The sequence below is a fragment of the Leopardus geoffroyi genome, chromosome C2 (genome assembly GCF_018350155.1).
Source record: "Leopardus geoffroyi isolate Oge1 chromosome C2, O.geoffroyi_Oge1_pat1.0, whole genome shotgun sequence".
Lineage (NCBI taxonomy): Eukaryota > Metazoa > Chordata > Mammalia > Carnivora > Felidae > Leopardus > Leopardus geoffroyi.
The window spans coordinates 4,005,904-4,024,677 of record NC_059333.1 but is presented as its reverse complement, the minus strand read 5'-3'; the positions used below and the strand labels follow the sequence as shown (position 1 = coordinate 4,024,677).

Sequence of the window (18,774 nt, the reverse complement as noted above, 5' to 3'; positions counted from 1 at the left end):
AAACAGCTCTAGAATCAGCTTTGGGGACCACGAGAATTGTCCCTTCAGTCATCCCCCGCTCACCCAGAGACTCCCTGGTTACACATCCCTTCCCGTAAACACTGTTAAGGTTCCTGAAGGACTGGGGTTCTATCCTTTCCACTGTTCACCGCACACAATGAAGTGTGCGCCACCTTCAAGAGCGTTGAATGAAATGAATGAAACATGATGTTACTTTCACGCAGACCAGTGCCCCCATGTCCACTTTCTTTCTGTTCTTTCACATTTAGGAATACTTAAACAGTAATGACAATTAGACGTTAGACGTGGAAGAGGTTATTTACTCCAAGCATCAGACGGGAGAAGAGCTGCCAATGGAAAATCCAAAACGGATCAACCCGCTTTGTCTTTTTAAACGAGGTGCACAGACCACAATGCAGGCCCCTTACTGATGACTCGGGGTCATCATCATGGCAATCACTGGACTATGTTGTAATACAGCGAGGCCCTCAGATGCCAGAGGGGAGCTCCTGCACTACAAGACCCCAGGAGGCTGTACTACGCGGGGGGTCTGATTAACCTCTGCCCTCATGGACCCTCGTCTGGCAATCCCGAGGGAGAACCAGTCTCTGAAAACACCCCATCTCCAAACGTGCCGCTCAAGTGGCATTCTCCAGAACCACGCAGCCCTGTGAAGGGCTCGTGCCGAGGGGCTCCCCCACGCTCCAGGCGTCTACAGGGCGCTACTGAACTTGGTCGACCTAAGCGGTCCGGGCGAGAGCACACGAAAAGATCACGGGGATTCCCGCCAGCGGAGGTCTCTGGGCCGGGCTCTCCAGAACCGCTGGTCCCAGCCCACCCCCCTTCTCCCCACCGCCTCCGGCCGCAGATTTCGGCCGGGGCCTGTCTCGAGTGGGAAACCACCCGCAACGGAGCAGAAACAGGTCCTCCAGGGGCTCTGGAGGGAAACCAGTGCGCTCCGGGGTCCACGCGTCCGGCAGAGGGCCGGCCAAGGAGGCGGGCTGGGGCGGGGCCAGCAAAGTCCACCCGGGCTACTGACTGGTTTTGCCTGCGGTCGCCGGGAGGGACCCAGGGGCCACGGGGCGCTGGCCACGGCAGGTGCGGGGTCCCACTGCCCCCAGCTCCCGCGCACACTCGCGCCCCCCGCCCGTCCCCACGCCTGCACGGGACTGCGAGCACGTGCCCTCAGCCCGGAAGGCGTCCCAACCGCTCCGCGCAGGTGCGCGCGCCAGGGCCGGGCACGTCCGGCCCAGGGGGCACCTGGCCGGGCGAGGAAAGACCAGCCGGGGACGGAGCGTGCGCAGTGGCGAGGGCGAGGCCAAGTGCGGGCAAGGAGCATGCGCAGTGTGAAGGCACAATCGGCTACGTGGGAGCCTGGGGCATGCTCGGTGAGAGCCCGGACCCGGCGCACGCGCAGAAGCGCTCGGAACCCGCAACCCGCTGGTGGAGAGAAAAAAGAGGAGAGAAATCACCTCAGAGTTACGTCAGGAAAGGCCGCGTTTTGCGAGGAGGCTGTGGCCTCCCGCGGGGCCCCGCAGTTCTTCTAGGGCGAGGGGCGTGACAGTTACTCACCGGTCTCCAGCCCCGAGGCAGACGCCGGGCCCCTTTCCGCTCACACTCGGCTCGCGCGCGCCGCAGCCGCCGCTGCCGCTGTGATTCCATCCATCTTGAATTTGACGTCATCCCACACCAGGGATGAGGTCATCGCAGGCAGCGCTCGTCACGTGCGCGGCGCTGTGATTGGGCGGCTGGCCCCGGGGGGCGGGGCGAGGGAGGTGCGCCGCGCCGGGGGCGGGCGAGGGCGGGCCTGACGGGAGCGCCGCGGGCGTCCGCGTCCTTCCGCGCCCCGCGCGCGCCTTCCGCCTGGCGTTCCGCGTCCGCCCGCGCCCTTCGAGCGCCAGTCCCGCGCCGGCCCCGCGGCTTCCCCGGCTCGGGGCGCCGTTCCACTGCGGGCCGCTCTGAGGCTGCGGAGGGAGCGGGAGGCGACTCGCCGCGGTCGTTCGCCTCTTTCGGCCCGCGCGGCGCCGCGGCGCCGCGGCGCCGCCGCACGACCCTCGGGGGCCGGTCCTCAGGCCGGGGACGCTCGGCGCGCGGCGTCTCCGTCGGAGCTTCCGCAGCGCCCGCGCTCGGCGGCCTGCGCGGAGGTGCGCGGGGTGCGGGGTTCGCAGGGCTGACCTTGATCGCCCACCTGTGCCCCAGCCGCCGCCCGGGCTGCGCTGCAGGGACCGCCCGGGATTGAGCGGGGGACGGGCCTCCCGGTCGGTCCTGCGCTAGCGGAGGAGGATGCTGCCCTGGTCGCCAGCTTCACGTGGCTTCTGCTTGTCATTGCGTGGCCACAGACCGCCTGCAGCCCCAGTCGGTATTAAGTGATCGCTCTGCACCTAACTCCGTTCCTCCCACGTCAGTGCCCATGTCAATTCGTTTTCTTGCACGAATGTTGTAATTGGGAAGCTCACTTCACTCGCAGTCTGGACCAGAAATTTGTTACTACAATTGCCCAACTCTAAACACTAACTCTAAAGAAATGTTCTGTTAGACAAGCTCAAGATCAGTCTGGTGTATTCCCCAAAGCCAGAGGGGAGGAGATTGCCAGGTGGGGGAAGGTTGCCTTCTAAAGCGGTAATGTTAGGACAGACTTAAATTCTGGAATTTAAGTCGTGGTTAATACCAGGGCACCTGGGTGGCTTATTAAGCCTCCGACTTTCGGCTCAGGTCATGATCTCATGGTTCATGAGTTTGAGCCCTGTGGTAGGTTCTGTGCTGATAGCTCAGAGTCTAGATCCTGCTTGGGATTCTGTGTCTCTCTCCCTGCCCCTCCCCTGCTAGCACCCTATCTCTCTCTCTCTCTCTCTCTCTCTCTCTCTCTCTCAGTCTCTCACTCAAACATAAACACTAAAATAATATTTTTATGTTTATTTTTTTTAAATGTTTGTTTTAGAGACAGACAGCACAAGTGGGGGAGGGGCAGAGAGAGCTGGAGACAAAATCTGCAGCAGGCTCCAGGCTCCAAGCTGTCAGCACAGAGCCTGATGCCGGCCTGGAACCCAGAACCATGAGATCATGACCTGAGCTGAAGTCGGACACTCAACCGACTGAGCCATCCAGGCGCCCCTAAAATAATATTTAAAAAAAACATTTTTTTTTCAACGTTTTTTATTTATTTTTGGGACAGAGAGAGACAGAGCATGAACGGGGGAGGGGCAGAGAGAGAGGGAGACACAGAATCGGAAACAGGCTCCAGGCTCTGAGCCATCAACCCAGAGGCTGACGCGGGGCTCGAACTCACGGACCGTGAGATCGTGACCTGGCTGAAGTCGGACGCTTAACCGACTGCACCACCCAGGCGCCCCATAATATTTTTAAATAAAAAAAAAAAAATCATGGTTGATACTTTTAAAATGTCTGTTAATCTTTTAATGTAATTTTTCATTTTTTTATTAAAAATTTTTTAATATTTATTTTTGAGAGAGAGACAAGAGTGTGAGCAGCGGAGGGGCAGAGAGGGAGACACAGAATCCAAAGCAGACTCCAGGCTCCATGCTGTCAGCCCAGAGCCAGACTCGGGGCTTGAACCCACAAACAGATCATGACCTGAGCCGAAGTCAGACGCTTAATGACAGAGCCACTCAGGCACCCCTGTAATTTTTTATTTTCAATCTTTAGTTTCTTTAAGATTTTATTTTTAAGTAATCTCTACACCCAACTAGAATTTACAACCCGGAGAGCAAGGGTTACACGCTCAACTGACTAAGCCAGCCAGGCACCCCTAATTTCATTTTTTAAGCTTGAGTTGATGCACATGACCCTGGCTGAAATCATTTATGAAATGTTTGAGGAGCATGTGTAACAAATAATCTTGTCTTAGCGTGATAAAAATTAAAAATTTGTTCCGTTGTAACAGCTTTATTGCCAGTTATCTTAGGTTTCGCTAGTTTTAAGAGGATGCCCTGTCTCAAAGAATGTTGCACCTGAAAATTTTCTCCTACAGCTATTTCAAACCTTTAAGAAGTGTCTGTATTTTGAACTGAATGGGTAGCAAAGAGTGGTTTTGGACTTAAAAGAAGGCAGAATACAACAGTGATTGTAGGGCTTTTAAAGGGTCTTGAGTTTTAGGGTCCCCTGGGATTAGTGTGAGCGAGCACACGTAGCTACCCCCGTTTGGGGGTGAGAAAACCAACACCGTGCTAGGTAGCAAGAGCCAGAGCTAGAAGCCAAGTTCTTTGGTTACTGTTCTATTCCAAACACCGAAAGCAATCTCCCTCAGATTACCTTCCACTCTAGCTGCCTCGGGAGGACACGTTTTGGTGCCTGCACCCTAAGCCGTGTGGTCAGGCTCTTGCCCTCACTGCTTCACTGACCCTGGGCTTGACGGACACGTCCAGCAGAAACCTCAGTCTGTCAGTTGACCTCCTAGGTTTGTGGCCCTGAACCTGACCCCGTGGTTAACGCTCACCCTCTGTCGGCTCGTCACGTCTGTCCCTGGGACAATTAACCCAGGTGCCTGAGCTGGGAAGTGGGGCACCGTGTCCTCTCTTTCCTCAGGTCTAGGGTGCAGCCTATCACCAGATCTGATCCGTCCACCTCCTGAACATTTGTCTGATCACATAATGGCCTCCCACCCCCAATCACTTGTAGATGGCTCTCCCAGCTTCCAGATTTCTCCCTTTTAATCCACCCTCGATTTGCAATCCAAGCGATGTTTTTAAACAACAAAAGGTATTGCGCCACTCCCTTAAATTTTGGATGGCCCTCAACTACTCGGAGGCTAACTTTCAAACTCCATAACGTGACCCACCAGAGCCACGACTTGGCCCTCCTATAATCCCATCTCCCCCTCCCCACCCCCCACCCCCACCTCTAAACAAATCAGTCCCTGTCTCTCGCCTCTGGGCATTTTGTGTGTGTGTGTGTCATCTCCCCCTTCCACACCACCCCCAGGCACCTCTAACCTTGAGCTTTTCATCCCGTTGGCTCAGATTACTTCCCACTCCCTCCCCCGCCCGGGATTCCGTCACCTCCGCCCTCACCTCCTCAGCCTCCCTCTGGGTCTGGGGCTCCCTCCGGTGCTCCCACAGCACCTCTGGTAGTTGTTACGTACCACCTGTGTATATTCTAGTGGCTCTGCCTGCTGGGACCCTCTTAGCCCCCAGTGGGCCTCTTCACCTCTGCCTGTCCAGAGCCTAGCACTGGCCTATAGTCGGAGCCCAACGTGTGTGTGTGTGTGTGTGTGTGTGTGTACACACACACAACTAAAATATGGATATATATGTATAACTAAAACATATATATCAACTAAAATATATATCAACTAAAATATATATCAACTAAAATATATATAACTAAAATATATGTGTAACTAAAATATATGTATAACTAATATATACAACTAAAATACATGAATGACTATATAACTAAAATATATATAACTAAAATATATGCCTAAACTAAAATATAAGCTAAAATATATATCAACTAAAATATATATCAACTAAAATACGTATCAACTAAAATATATATCAACTAAAATATATACAACTATATATAACTAAAAATATATATATAACTAAAATATATGTATAACATAACTAAAATATGTGTATGACTAATATATATAACTAAAAAATATATAACTAAAACATGCATATGACTAAAAATATATAACAAATATATATATAAAATATATGTATAACTAATATATATATAACTAAAATATATCTGTAACTAAAATATATAGGTAACTAATATATATGTATATGACCAGGCTCCTATCAGACATCACCGTCCGGAGAGGCCACAGCTACCAGCCATGACAGAGTCCTGCCAGTCTGTCTCTCGGGCGCCCCTTTGGTCTGTCCTCACCTGCCCTCTTGCCGTGCTCCTGGCCGATCGTTGTAGGCGCTGCACCAACGTCCTCAGGTTTGCACCCTCCCTCCCCAGGCCAGTCCAGGTGAGTCACATTTATGTCTCTAAACGCAGATCGGATGGGTGCAGCCTCGGTGTGGGCATGGCCTACCACGTGGCACACGGGTGGCTTCTGTATGTTCCTCCGCTTGGCCGACTGCTCAGCCACACAGCTGGCTCATGTACTGGCAGGGATTCCCTTTTCTTTCTCCAGCTGCTGGCAGATCCCTGTCTGTCCTTCAAGAGCCACCCTCCTGCCTCTGTGCTTCAGCCACACTGCTGGAACATCTATCTATTCTGTTTGTGGTCTGCTGGCAGGCCATGGGCTCCCCTGATGCCAAAACCGTGTCTGTTAACCCGCGTATTCTCAAAGTTTGGGGCCTGTGTCCTGGGCCGTCTGCTTCCCACGGCCAGGTTTCCCTTAGAAACTGTGTTACGATGGGGGCGCCTGGGTGGCTCTGTCGGTGAAGCATCCGACTTCAGCTCAGGTCACGATGTCACGGTGTGTGGGTTCCAGCCCTGCATCGGGCTCTGTGCTGACCGCTTGGAACCTGGAGCCTGCTTCGGATTCTGTGTCTCCTTCTCTCTCTGCCCCTCCCCCGCTTATGCTCTGTCTCTCTCAAAAATAAGTAAACATTAAAAAAATGTTTTTTAAAAGCATTAAGCCTCTACACATTTGGAAGTGGGAAGTTTCAATCGGCTGCAATTCTCTTAACCATCTGTTGCATTTTGAGCATGCATCTAGAGGTCCAAATCTGCCCAAACTGTAGTTTAAAAAATTAGGTTGGAGGGGCGCCTGGCTGGCTCGGTTGGAAGAGCATGGGAGTCTTGGTCTCAGGGTCATGGGTTCAAGCCCCACGTTGGGTGTGGAGATTACTTAAATAAATAAATAAATAAATACACTTAAAAGAAAAATTAGGTTGGGGTAGAGGGTGACGTATTCATTTCCTATTGTTGCCGTAACAAATTACCACAATCTTGGTGGCTTAAAGCAGCAGACATTTACTGTTTCACGGTGCTGGAGGCCAGAAGTCCCAAATCTGTATGGCTGGGCTGAAATCATATGCTCTCTCTGGAGGGTCTAGGGGAGAACCCTTGCCTCGCCTCTTCCAGCTTCTGGTGGCTACTGGTGCTCCTCGACTGGGGCCACGTCCCTTCACCCTCTATGGTCACGTTGCCTTCCGTGTGTGTCACCCGTCTTGACTCCCTCTTACAGGGACACTTGCAATGGCATCTAGGGCCCATTGGGGTAATCAAGAATTCTCTCCGTGTCTCGGGGTCTTTAACTTAATCACGTCTGCAGAGACCCCTTTTCCAGAGAAGCTCGAATTGCAGGCTTCAGGGATTAGGACCTGAACTGGTGTCTCTGGAGGCTGCCGTTCAATCTGCTACAGGGGAGGGGTCGCGGATACCTGCTGGCAACAGGGGAAGTTCTTTGAAAAGCCCTTGACCGAGAACGAAGAACCAAAGGGAACGTGGCTGGGAAGTGGTAACGTATCAGGGCGCTGCATACACCATGCTTTACGACGGCCCCTGCCCAGCGAACGCTACGTCCAAGCCTCAAGTAGGCCCAGAACGGGAGCGGGCCACAGCCGTCTTGTCGACGGGGTGGAAATTGGGCCAGGTTACGTATCACTCCCATCGGGTGCTCACAGTGGAGGAGCCTAGTCTTTAAACATTATCACGAAGGGGGCGGGGACGCGGAGCCGAAATTCCTCCCCAACACGAAGCATCTGCCATTGTGCTCGTGTTTTCTCAGAAGGGTCCGCTTGCCTCCTCGCCTCTCTCCTCACCACGCCGGTCCTTGAAGACCTGGGACACCTCAAGGTCCTCCAGGTTGGCTAGGAAGTGGATGGCATCCACACAGTTTCAAGCAGCCCTTTGCCTTAGGCAGGATCGGGGAAGGACGCGTGAGTGCGCGTGCGCATAACAGCAGTAGTAATTCTGGATATTGGATTATGAACCGCATACAATAAGGAAACGGACGTGCGTGGGGTTGGTTTCTTTTTCTTTTTTTGTTTCTTTATTTGTTTTGAGAGAGAGAGAGAGCGCGCGCACGAGCGAGAGAGGGGCAGAGTGAAAGGGAGAAGCAGTGTCCCAAGCAGGCTCTGCACCATCAGCACAGAGCCCGAAGTGGGGCTCAAACTCACAAACCATGAGATCGTGACCCGAGCCGAAATCAGGAGTCGGACGCTTGACTGAACCACCCAGGCGCCCCCAGAAGGGATTCCTTTTGTGCCTTTCTGTAAGTGGCCGTCATCAAAGCTGGTGAGGATTACAGGTCCCTTAAAATCTGCACCATGGGATTCTTTGGGTGAATAAAAATGGATCTACATCCCCAAAGCATCACACTGGGGTGAAGAATGACAGCTTTTGTTGAACAAGTGTCTGCCCTCCGCTGTGATCTGACCTGCACAGCCACCCTGCTCTCCAGGGATGGTAAAGCTGTCCACACCGGGAAAGTGAGGCTCATAGGGTCAGGAGGTGCAGGAGGGGGGTTGGAATCACGTCCGACAGCTCTGAAAATATTCCAGATGTTTAGGGTAGAACTCCTTAGCTGTTCGGCCCTTTATCTTCTTTTTCTCCTAATGGGAAGGGGTGAATCAGGAGCACAGAGCTTCTGTTAGATGATTTGGGAGGGGAGAAAGGGGTGTGCAGATGGGGAATAATCTGGCGGGCAGCAGGAGGCGGAGGGATTCATACCCCATGGCCTGTGTTCGGTGAGCCACTTATTCCATAAACAGTGAGGTATGTGGGGTGTGGATCAGATCTGAATCTTGGACGGCCTCCTTTTCTCCCACCCTGCCTCCAGCATTCTGATGTCTGTGCCTGCCATGGCCCAGGCATTAGGATTGCAAAGATGAACACTCAATGGTCCCTGCCCTCAAGGAACTGTCATCCTCTCTGGGGAAAGAGACGGGAACCAAGTGGTGAATGCTACGAGACTGGAGACTCGTGTGTGCTCAGGACGGTGAGGGAAGGCGGTTCCGCCTCTCCTGGGGACCCAGATGTCGGATGGGCCTGATGGTGGAGGCAGCCCACCTCCATGGGCCCACAGCTCTTAGGAGGCCTCCTAAGAGCCACAAAGATGAACCTGGAATCAAGCAGTAACCGCCTTGCCCTACAAGAGCCACACAGCAAGAGGACCCAGCTTTACCCCTGACATTGACTGTGCTGATTCCGGGACAGGCAAGAGGGAGCTGACTGTCATTCTGGATTTGTAGGTGGAGACGCCGCCTTGGGAGAGCTAACAATGAGCTCACCAAAGGGTGTTATAGGCTGGGCCGCCCTTCCCACACAGCAGCTTATTCTGTGTGTCTGTAAGCACACTGGCATCATTTCCCACCACGACATTTCAAGACAGCCGGGCACATTTGTCCAACGTGACATCAAGCTTTACGAGGTTCTGTGCATGTCGTGAATAGGCGGCTAAAACGTGGACTCCATCTATCTATCTGACCCTGAAGCTATTCTTAAAAGAGTAGAGATGAGGGGCGCCTGGGTGGCTCAGTTAGTTGAGTGTCTGACTTCAGCTCAGGCCATGACCTCATGGTTCGTGGGTTCGAGCCCCGCGTCGGGCTCTGTGCTGACTGCTCGGAGCCTGGAGCCTGCTCCAGATTCTGTGTCTCCCTTCCTCTCTGCCCCTCCCCTGCTGGTGCTCTGTCTCTCTCTCAAAAACATATACAAATGTTAAAAAAAAAAAAAGAGTAGAGATATGATTGACCTTTTTTTTGTCTTTTGTTTTTTAAATCCTGGAGACTTCAGAGATTCATCCCTTCTCTTTGGGTAAGAGTCAGCCTTGTTGACCCTGGTTCAGAACATGAGTCACTCTACTGGAAAAGAAATATGAACGTGCATTTAAACTTGATTGGAAAAATACTTACTGTACTAAATCATCTCCGAGATTCATTTGGATGCTTGGCGTGTTCTGTGCTAGAAACTTGACACCTGTCAACATCTTAATAAATATTTCCCCCCAAATTTATGTTAAAATATCAAGATTAGAACTAGACTTGGTAAAACGTTACAGAACTAGAGGTTTACTTACGAAGCGCTCTGGTAAAAACTGGGTCAAGCGTTTTAATCTGTCAGCTCCATTAGAAAGCAGTCCCCCCTCCCCTCTTAAATGTGACTCAGTTGATTTGGGACACCGCCTGGTTCCCTGATATCTGTGAAATTACTACTTCTAAACATAGATGTCCTGTTCTTTGTAAGGTTTCTTTCTTTCTAAGGTAGGCAAATTATTGTCAGCGTTCTAACACTTTGAAAATGGATGGGTGGTGATGATCAGTGACCAAGAACCATCATGATGTCATCTGAAGTGTGGCCAAGACTGCATATTTAACCCATTTGACATATCATTGGCTATAATAAGCCTATGCTTTTCGAACATTGCCTAAGACTATTCCCAAGAGTTTTGACTTACGAAAATCAACTAAATTTAGAAAATAAGACGTTTGGAGTATGTGATAGGGAGGCAAAGGTGAAAAATTGTTTGGCTGTCCCTCGGAAATCTGATTTCCTTTTCAGATGTAGTTCTCCCCCCTTGTGACCAGTAGGCTGGAGTGATTGGTTTCATCACGATGGCAAGGCTATCAGGGTGATATTATAGTGCCACTGTACTGTCAGCAAGGTAATAGTTATTCTGAAACTCACTGGTGTGCTCTTTCTCCTGGGATTGAAGTTAGCTCATCAGAATTCTGTATTAAAGGGAAGCAGGTGGGGCTCCTGGGTGGCTCAGTCAGTTGAATGTCTGACTTTTGATTTCAGCTCAGGTCGTGATCTCTCGGTTCGTGGGATCGGGCCCCACGTCAGGCTCTGCGCTGCCGACGTAGAGCCTGCTTGGGATTCTCTCTCCCCCTCTTTCTCTCTCTCTGCCCTTCTCACACTCATGCACACCCTCTAAATAAATAAATAAATAAATAAACGTTAAAAAAAAAAAAAAACGTGCGCCTGTCCCAAGGCTGGCTCCAGTCAGTCATAAAGAAAAGTCAATCGCGATTATAAAGCAGCTTCAAGATTCCAAACTCAGTGGCATTTCACCATGTGGTTAAACTTGGCTTCTTACACAACCGACAGAGCAGAACAGAAGACAAGCCACACAACAAACAAGATAACAGAGGGTGAGAGGGTGTAGGAAGTTAACGAACCCAACGCGAAATCAGCCTGTGGGCGAGCGGTTGAGATAAGGCCTCCGTCGGGTCTGGGTCGGCGCTCAGGGCTCACCGTTTATTATGTCCAAGCAGCGGAGGGTCTCTGTTCCTGTTGGAGATGAACCGGGCAGAGTCTTTGGCCGCAGCTGCCTTTCTGAGGTGGTCAGACACAGAGGGGTCACGTCCGAGGAGGCTGACAGTTTGCTGCAAAAACCCGCCCTTTTTAAAGGGGTGTCATCAGCCTTGGGCCCCTGCAGGCCTCCCCTGCTCCTGCCGGTTATCAGTTCCGGGGTGTCTCCAGCCGGTGCTGGTCTTGGTACCGTACCCCGAACTGCTTGCGTCATTGCTTGACCCAGGCCCCTGCTTGGCGTGACTGAGTCCATCTTGCTCTCTGCAGGTACCCTCACTGCTTCCCCTGTCTTTTACTGGTCAGTAGGTGAGCGGCCTACCTTAAGCTCAGGCACCGGACAAAAAACCTCAGTGGCCCCCGAGACAACAACGTTTTAGGAAAAACCTATTGCTTCAGTATAAACTAGCCTTCAGGATAGCATTGCTCAGCTAATGTTTTAAACAGGCCCAAAGATGTACAACAACGCAAAGAGACAGTAAGTAAAACTTGTGCCCGTGACCCGTCATCAATTGGAAGAACAGAAAGCCACAGAGCAAAGCTGAGCTTTTGCTGGAGAATGTTAATTGAAACCAAAACGCCTTCAAGTCTGAGGGTTGATATTAATCATACAGTAGAGGAAGAAGCTTCCCTCAATGACTGAGAAACCATGGTTTAATTCTGCAGTTAGGAAAGATACACAGAGAAAGTTCCACGAGGGACAGGGAGTGTGAGGGCAAACTCGAGCCGTGGTCGTTCTGCTGGCCACGACTGGTGTAGCTGAGCCACAGCCCCAAATACACACGTGGTGCTTATTTTCGATTTGATTTTTGATTCATTCTTATAAAGGTGGGCGCCGGGAGGCAGACGATTCGAAGCTGAGAGCAGGGGGGCGGGGACCAGTGCCAGCTTTTCAACTTAGTGACTGGGTGACCTCGGCCAAGTCACATCACCTCCGAAACCTGCCGCTTCCTCCTCCCCCCTCACGGTCGCCTCGGGAATTTCCACCTCCTGCAGGTCAGGTGTGAATAGCAAGTGAGATAAAGGTCAAGTGCTTAGCGCTACGTGGCATGTGCTAGGGATTCAACAAGACTTAGAGGTTATAGCCATTTCCGCTCCTTGCTCAAATAACTGCGTGGCAAATTGAAAGCCGTTCCAGAGAAACATAATCGGGTCTGGAGTAAGTATGGCCAGGAGTGGTCCTGGAGCGGCCGGCCTCGGGGACTTACCGAGACGCACAGGATGCCATGCCATCGGTCTGGGAAGATGCTGTCTGGGACGAGACTGAGTGTGAGCCGAAAAAAAAAAATCCCGCAGATGGATAGAAAAGGCTATAAAGTTAAGACAGAGTCCCTCCTGTGATGTGACCCACGTGATGATACACTGATAGAAATAACTTGCTCAAAACTCTCCTACGTTCCCATTTGAAACTAATCACGGCGGTATGAAAGCCAGGGACCGTGAACACCGGTGCAAACAGAAAGACGCGAAGCAATTCCGCGCACATTTATAATAGTTTCAAAATAGAATGTTGGCAAAGGTTGCTAATTAAAGAGCTACTAAATTTGGGCAAGATGGAAAGTTGAAAAACGTGTTCTGAGCAAAGCTGTGTTAGGGAGCCGGTTGCAGGATGGACGGAACAGGAGGTTGGCGGCGAGGGCGCGGGGCCAGCCGTGACAAGAGGCCAGCCGCCCGGCTGCCGGTGGCATCCCGGGGAAGGCCCAGCAGCAGGTTTTGTGGGTCAGCGGTGCCGGCAGGAAACACTTCTCTAAGGCATCACCCAGTGAACCCCGTCACTGGCTCACCAAACACCTCCACGTTATTTTTGGTAGTGAAAACCTTACCGAGTTGTAGGAATTATAAAATCGACCATGGGGGAAACAGATTTGAAAACAAAGTTAATTCTAGATTAACTTTCAAGGGTTTTGCAATACACTAATGACCCAAATGCTTTTTTGTTGTTGTTTGTTTGTTTTTTATTTGGAGACAGAGAGGGAGAGAGAGAATCCTAAGCAGGCTCTGCCCTGTCAGCACAGAGCCGGATGTGGGGCTCGAACTCATGAACCGTGAGATCCTGACCCTAGCTGAAACCAAGAGTTGGATGCTTAATAGACTGAGCCACCCAGGCGCCCCTGGAGCCCATCTTTCAAAGGCCAGGTTGAGTGTTGCTTTGTAGCCGGGGAGCAGGGGTCCTAAGCAGACCAGCCTGGGTCACTCATTGCTGACAAAACCCAGAGACAGTGAACGAAGAAAGGAAGTTATTTCAGGGAGGCCAGCATGGGGAAGACGGTGGACGAGGGTTTCAAAGACCGTCCCCAAAGTGTGGGAAATACTCCAGGTTTGGGTCAGGAAAAGTGAGGGAAAGGTGGTAGGTCCGTGCAGGTGGTCAGGTCCGTGCAGGTGGTCAGGTCCGTCACTGTCTTGGGGTCAATCATGCTGGGTCTCCCCAGCTCCCGGTGCTTGTTGCCTGAGGGGGTAGTTGGGGCTCCCACCAAGGGACACTTCACCCTCAGGGTCTTCTGCCTGAGCCCAGAGACCCACTAGAGAGAAGAATCCAACCAGAAAGTTTGAGGTCAGAATGGAAGCAACCAAGCCCCTTTTCAGCCTTTCTGGTCATTTCAGTGGAACAACCCCTGGGGCCCTGGACAGGCATCTCCTAAGGGTTGGGTGGGAGTGTTGGTTTCCACCCCCATCTCCACCCTGGGGGTGTGGACTCGCACATCTCTGTCACTCACTCACCTCATTTCTCAATTCCCAAACACCAGGCAGGTGGGGACCTGGCCTCAGGTCAGGGCTCTGCTAATATTTGTGGATTGAATGGGGCTCTCCTTTCAATCTTTCAACCCAGCAGACTCTGGGCTTCCTTCTGAGCCTCCTTCCCTTCCACCTGTTGTGGGAGGAAGACCTTTCTCTGCCCTTCAAGGTCCTTGTGGCTGGGCTGAGAGTCAGATTGACACCAGACACATGAGCAGGAGGAAGTCAAATGGAGTTTGGTGCCTACGGGGAATCCACAAAGACGTGGACGCTCCAGAGACAGTCAGGCGACAGGAGGCCAGTAGGACGTCCTGAGCCCGGGAGGCGGTGGGCTCTGGGGGTCCCGAAGGGGGAGGACGCTAGCAGGAAGGGGAGAGGAGGTGTTTGGAGACAGCGTCCGCCCCGCTGTGCAGACCAGTCCCTTAGGTGCAGAGGAGCGTCTGGGAGAGCTCGCTTCCTGCTCGGGCTCTGCCTTCCAGCGCGAATGTAGGCAGTTGTGGGCGAGGTGAGGAACGTTCCCGAATCTGCTGGGCTTCGATTGCTTTTGACTCAAAATAGTCTTCAGGTCAAAGTGGCCCTTCTTGGGGCTGCGTGCCCTGGGCCCCCGCACCCCCAGGCACTCAGAAGAACTATAGGTCTTGCCTGCCCCACCCCCAATGCCCTTTGATTAGCTAAGACCATGTGACTTGTTCTAGCTGCTGGGTTATGAGCAAAAGTGATGTTTGTCACCTCCTGCTTGGGCAACAACTTTATTCAGTAGTTCAACGAACATTTATCGTACATGTGCCAAGTGTAGGGGAACATTGTAAGGGGGGGAACTGTGCTGGTGGGCCGTGTGCTGGTGGGCCGTGTGCTGGGGGGATCTGTGCTGGGGGGACCTGTGCTGGGGGGACACTGTGCTGGCGGGGGACCTGTGCTGGGGGGGGACCTGTGCTGGCGGGGGACCTGTGCTGGGGGGGGACCTGTGCTGGGGGGACACTGTGCTGGCAGGGAACCTGTGCTGGGGGGGGGACCTGTGCTGGGGGGACCTGTGCTGGGGGGACACTGTGCTGGGGGGGGACCTGTGCTGGGGGGACACTGTGCTGGGGGGGACCTGTGCTGGGGGGACACTGTGCTGGTGGGGGACCTGTGTTGGGGGGACACTGTGCTGGGGGGACCTGTGCTGGGGGGGGACCTGTGCTGGGGGGACACTGTGCTGGGGGTGACCTGTGCTGGGGGGACACTGTGCCCGGCGGGGGGAGGGCGCGGTGTTGCTGGGCAACCTGTCCCTGTGCCCCTGCCTCCCCATCCCCAAGCCGGGACTGGCTGGCACGTGAGGTCCAGCGCTGCCACCGGGCACGGCCCCGCTGGCCTCAGATCGCGGTCTACCTTGCAGGAGCGCAGAAGAGCCGTCTGGGTGGGGGGTGGGTGGGAAGCAGAGGTGGGGAAGCACCCGGGAACCATCCGGAACAAGCAGCCTGGGGGCGGAACGTAGGTGGGGGCGTGTGGAATTGTGGCAGTGGGTGTTGGTGACATCACTCCGACCTTAGCAGGATGTGCAGGGCTGGGCTGGTGCGGCCTCAGGGCCTACAGGCCGTGTAGCCTCCAGGTAGAGCTGACCTGCAGCCAGGTAGCTCGTGTCCCCTGTCCTCACCTCCTTCTTCCGGGAGCGCCCTCCTCATCCCTCAATACAGCCAGGGCGTCACCGCCTCTGGGGCCTCTGGGGAGCCCTCCTTGACCTCCGCGGACAGAGCTAGGGAGTTTTTCCTTGCTGTTCCTTTGGGATTCCGTGCATTCCCGGCACAGCCCCTAGAGTCAATGACTAGGGTGCAATGACAGGTGCCTTCTCACCCGTCGCACGCTTCGTCCTGCTCGCAGCCCCAGGGATTAGCCTCGCGCCTGCACACAGTGGGGCTTCATGCTGGCTGAGCGGGCAGGCGGGGCACGAAGAACAAGGAGGAGGGGTGGGACGTGGGGGTGGGGGGAAGACGGGCGGGGGCGGCATGGGTCCGAATTCCGCCCGGGAGGCCGTCGCGAGCTGTGGTGGCTGCGTGGTCAGAGATGTGGAGGGGACGGGGCGTTCGGCCACGGGTGCGGGGCAGCCGAGAGCGGGTGGGACTGGACAGAGCGGGGAGCTGTCGGGGCTGGGAGGCGCGAGAGGCCGGGCCGGGAGGAGGGAATGGCCGGGAGCGGTACCGTGAGCTCAGGACCGAGGGTTCGTGGTCCCGCGTGGTGACTGGCCCGTGCTCAGTGCTCTCACTGACCGGCCGTCGGGGGAGTGAGCTGCCGTCTCTCCCTAGTCCTCACACTGTGCCGGGCGGCAGACTCACCGGGAGTAACGCCTCCTGCAGAGACCAGTGCTGCCTAGAGGATGCTTCTGGAAGCAGAGGCTCGGATGCGGGCACGGAGAAGCCACACCCGGGGCAAGCTCAGAGGCGTGCGGCTCGTTTCCCCGAGGTCCCGGGTCACCGGCCATCTCTGCTTCCCTTGCGCGTGCTTGCGGGTGGCTTTGTCAGGTGCCCCGGTGAGCGGACCCCAGCCTGGCCCTCGGGGAGCCCTGGGGAGACCGCTCTGCTCCCTACTCACTGGCCCGTAGCACCCCCGAGGACGCAGCATTCCCAGGGACAGTTGAGCCCTTAGTGGGTTGAATTGTGTCCCCAAACATGTCGACTTCCTAACCCTCTGAACTTGGGAATGAGACCCGATTTGGAAATGAGGTCTTTGCAGATGTAATCAAGAGGAGGCCATGCTGGAGTAGGGCGGGCCCTAAATCCAGGGACCGGTGTCCCTGTAAGGGGGAGAACCCAGAGACACAGGGGACAAAAGGCCATAGAGCGACGGGGGTGAGACTGGAGTGAGGTGGCCCCGAGCCAAGGAAAGCCAAGGATCGCCAGCAGCCAGCAGAAACTGAGACAGACCCAGAGGATTCTTCTCGAGTCCTCAGAGGGAGCACGGTCCTGCGGCCACCTCGATTTTGGACTTGTGGCCTCCAGGACTGTGAGACGGGACATCTCTGTGGTTTTAAGCCACCTGATTTGTGGTCACTTTTTACAGTGGTCCCAGGACACTGATGCAGGCTGTATCACTCAGTGCTTAAGAAGAAGGTGCTGGTCCAAATTGAGTTCTATCTCGACCCCACCAGGGATGAGCTGTGTGTGTGGCCAGGAGTGACTCACTTGGCCTCTCTGTGCCTTGCTCTCCCCCTGGGTTGTTGAAGGGCCGAGTTAACGAGTCTGACGTATCAGACGGTGGACAGGTGCCAGCATGATGGAAGCACCCTAGGCATACCAGTGATGGAAGGGGTCACGTTTCAGGATGGAAGTTTCCGCTGCGTTCAGCCTCAGTGCTTGCTCCTGGGGCACAGACTTGTTCTTGTCATTATGACACCTGTACTCACATCTGTAGGACCTCAGAGCAGGCGGCTTAGCCAGCAGCAGTTTACTCCCTCACAGTGTCCAGGCGAGAAAGCCCACAACCCAGCTGTCGGCGGGGCTGTGCTTCCTCTGAAGCCTCGAGAGGAGGGGCCTTCCCGCCTCTCCCACCCCCCCGGGGGGCCAGCAACCCTTGGCTCGTGGCCGTCCCGCTCCAGTCTCTGCCCCTGGCGTCTCCTGGCCTCCCTTCCCCTGTGTCTGTGTCCTCTTGTCATAGGGACACCAGTCACTGGACTGTGGGCACATCCAACTCCAGCATGGCCCCGTCTTAGCTCGATCACGTCTGCAAAGACCCTGTTTCCCGATGAGGTCCCGTCCCCCGGGCATCTGGCTTCGGACTTCAATGTACGTTTTGGGGGAACGCAATCCAAGCCGTGACAAGGTCTCTTACGAGAACTTCTAAACATTGCGGGGAGCCATTTTCGTTTCAGACACTTGGGATAACAGATTTTTTTTTTTTTTAATTTTTTTTTTCAACGTTTATTTATTTTTGGGACAGAGAGAGACAGAGCATGAACGGGGGAGGGGCAGAGAGAGAGGGAGACACAGAATCGGAAACAGGCTCCAGGCTCTGAGCCATCAGCCCAGAGCCTGACGCGGGGCTCGAACTCACGGACCGCGAGATCGTGACCTGGCTGAAGTCGGACGCTTAACCGACTGCGCCACCCAGGCGCCCCGGGATAACAGATTTTTAAAACCTGTGTTTCAGAAAGAGCACGGAGCAGCCACGGAAGCACGTGTTAGAATGGGTGCTGAGGGCCGGCCGCCTCGTGAGGTCCCATGAGTCGCTCGGGAGAGTGAAAGGTTACAGCCGCGCGTGTGTGCGGAGGGACTCCCTTTATTTGACCCACAGGGATTCACTCACCGGTCTGTTCCTTTAACAGATACTTGTGACGTTCTTTTGCATCCTGGGACCCGCGCAGGACCACGTAGGGGGTAAGGAGCCGGGCCTCACCCCAGCAGCACCTCCTAGGACTGCCGGTCACATCACGCGATAGGGTGCTCTTTGCCCTGCGCTCGCCACACTTTTCACCTGGCGCTGGTCCAGCTCAGCTCTGGCGTGAACTTGTCCTGAGCTTTTTCCTCCTCAAAACCTCCCATCTTTTGCTGCACATCAGGGTGGCTTCCCACCCCCTTGTCCCTGTACCCAGGAGGGGGCTGCACACGATCTGAGCTTCTGTTTACTTCGTGGAAGCAGCGGACCAGACCCCATGGTTATCGAGCCCTGGTCTGGGTAGACAGCACAGCCATTCTCACCATCGTTCTCTGGACACACTCACCAGTGCTGGTTACACAAGCTACCCATGCCTGCGGGTGATGCAGGTATCGATGAAATCCAGAGTCTTCGCGAAGGAAAAGTAGCCAAAGTCATGTGAATAATGCAGAGTTGAAGAATCAGCCGTTAATTAACCTGAGTTTCATCAGCCATTCAAAAATCTCAGATGAGTGC

The 18,774-nt window shown here is 54.1% G+C and overlaps 1 protein-coding gene and 1 long non-coding RNA gene across 7 annotated transcripts in view; one reads left to right on the top strand and one right to left on the bottom strand.

The window, feature by feature from the left end:
* The window catches only part of ZBTB21 (zinc finger and BTB domain containing 21), a 23,518-nt gene extending 17,561 nt beyond the window's left edge, over window positions 1-5,957 (bottom strand). For 2 of the 6 annotated variants that reach the window (XM_045501303.1, XM_045501301.1), the window contains exon 1: window positions 1,573-1,762. The gene's annotated coding sequence lies outside the window, so the exon portion shown is untranslated. Of the gene's footprint in view, window positions 1-1,472; window positions 1,765-5,859 lie in introns of those variants that run through there. The other 4 variants (XM_045501305.1, XM_045501307.1, XM_045501306.1 and 1 more) reach the window with 4 other exon arrangements.
* Window positions 2,164-18,774, top strand: LOC123610539. Its single transcript, XR_006718181.1, has 3 exons — window positions 2,164-2,359; window positions 5,762-5,947; window positions 18,209-18,774. It is a non-coding gene; the product is annotated as an uncharacterized LOC123610539 (long non-coding RNA).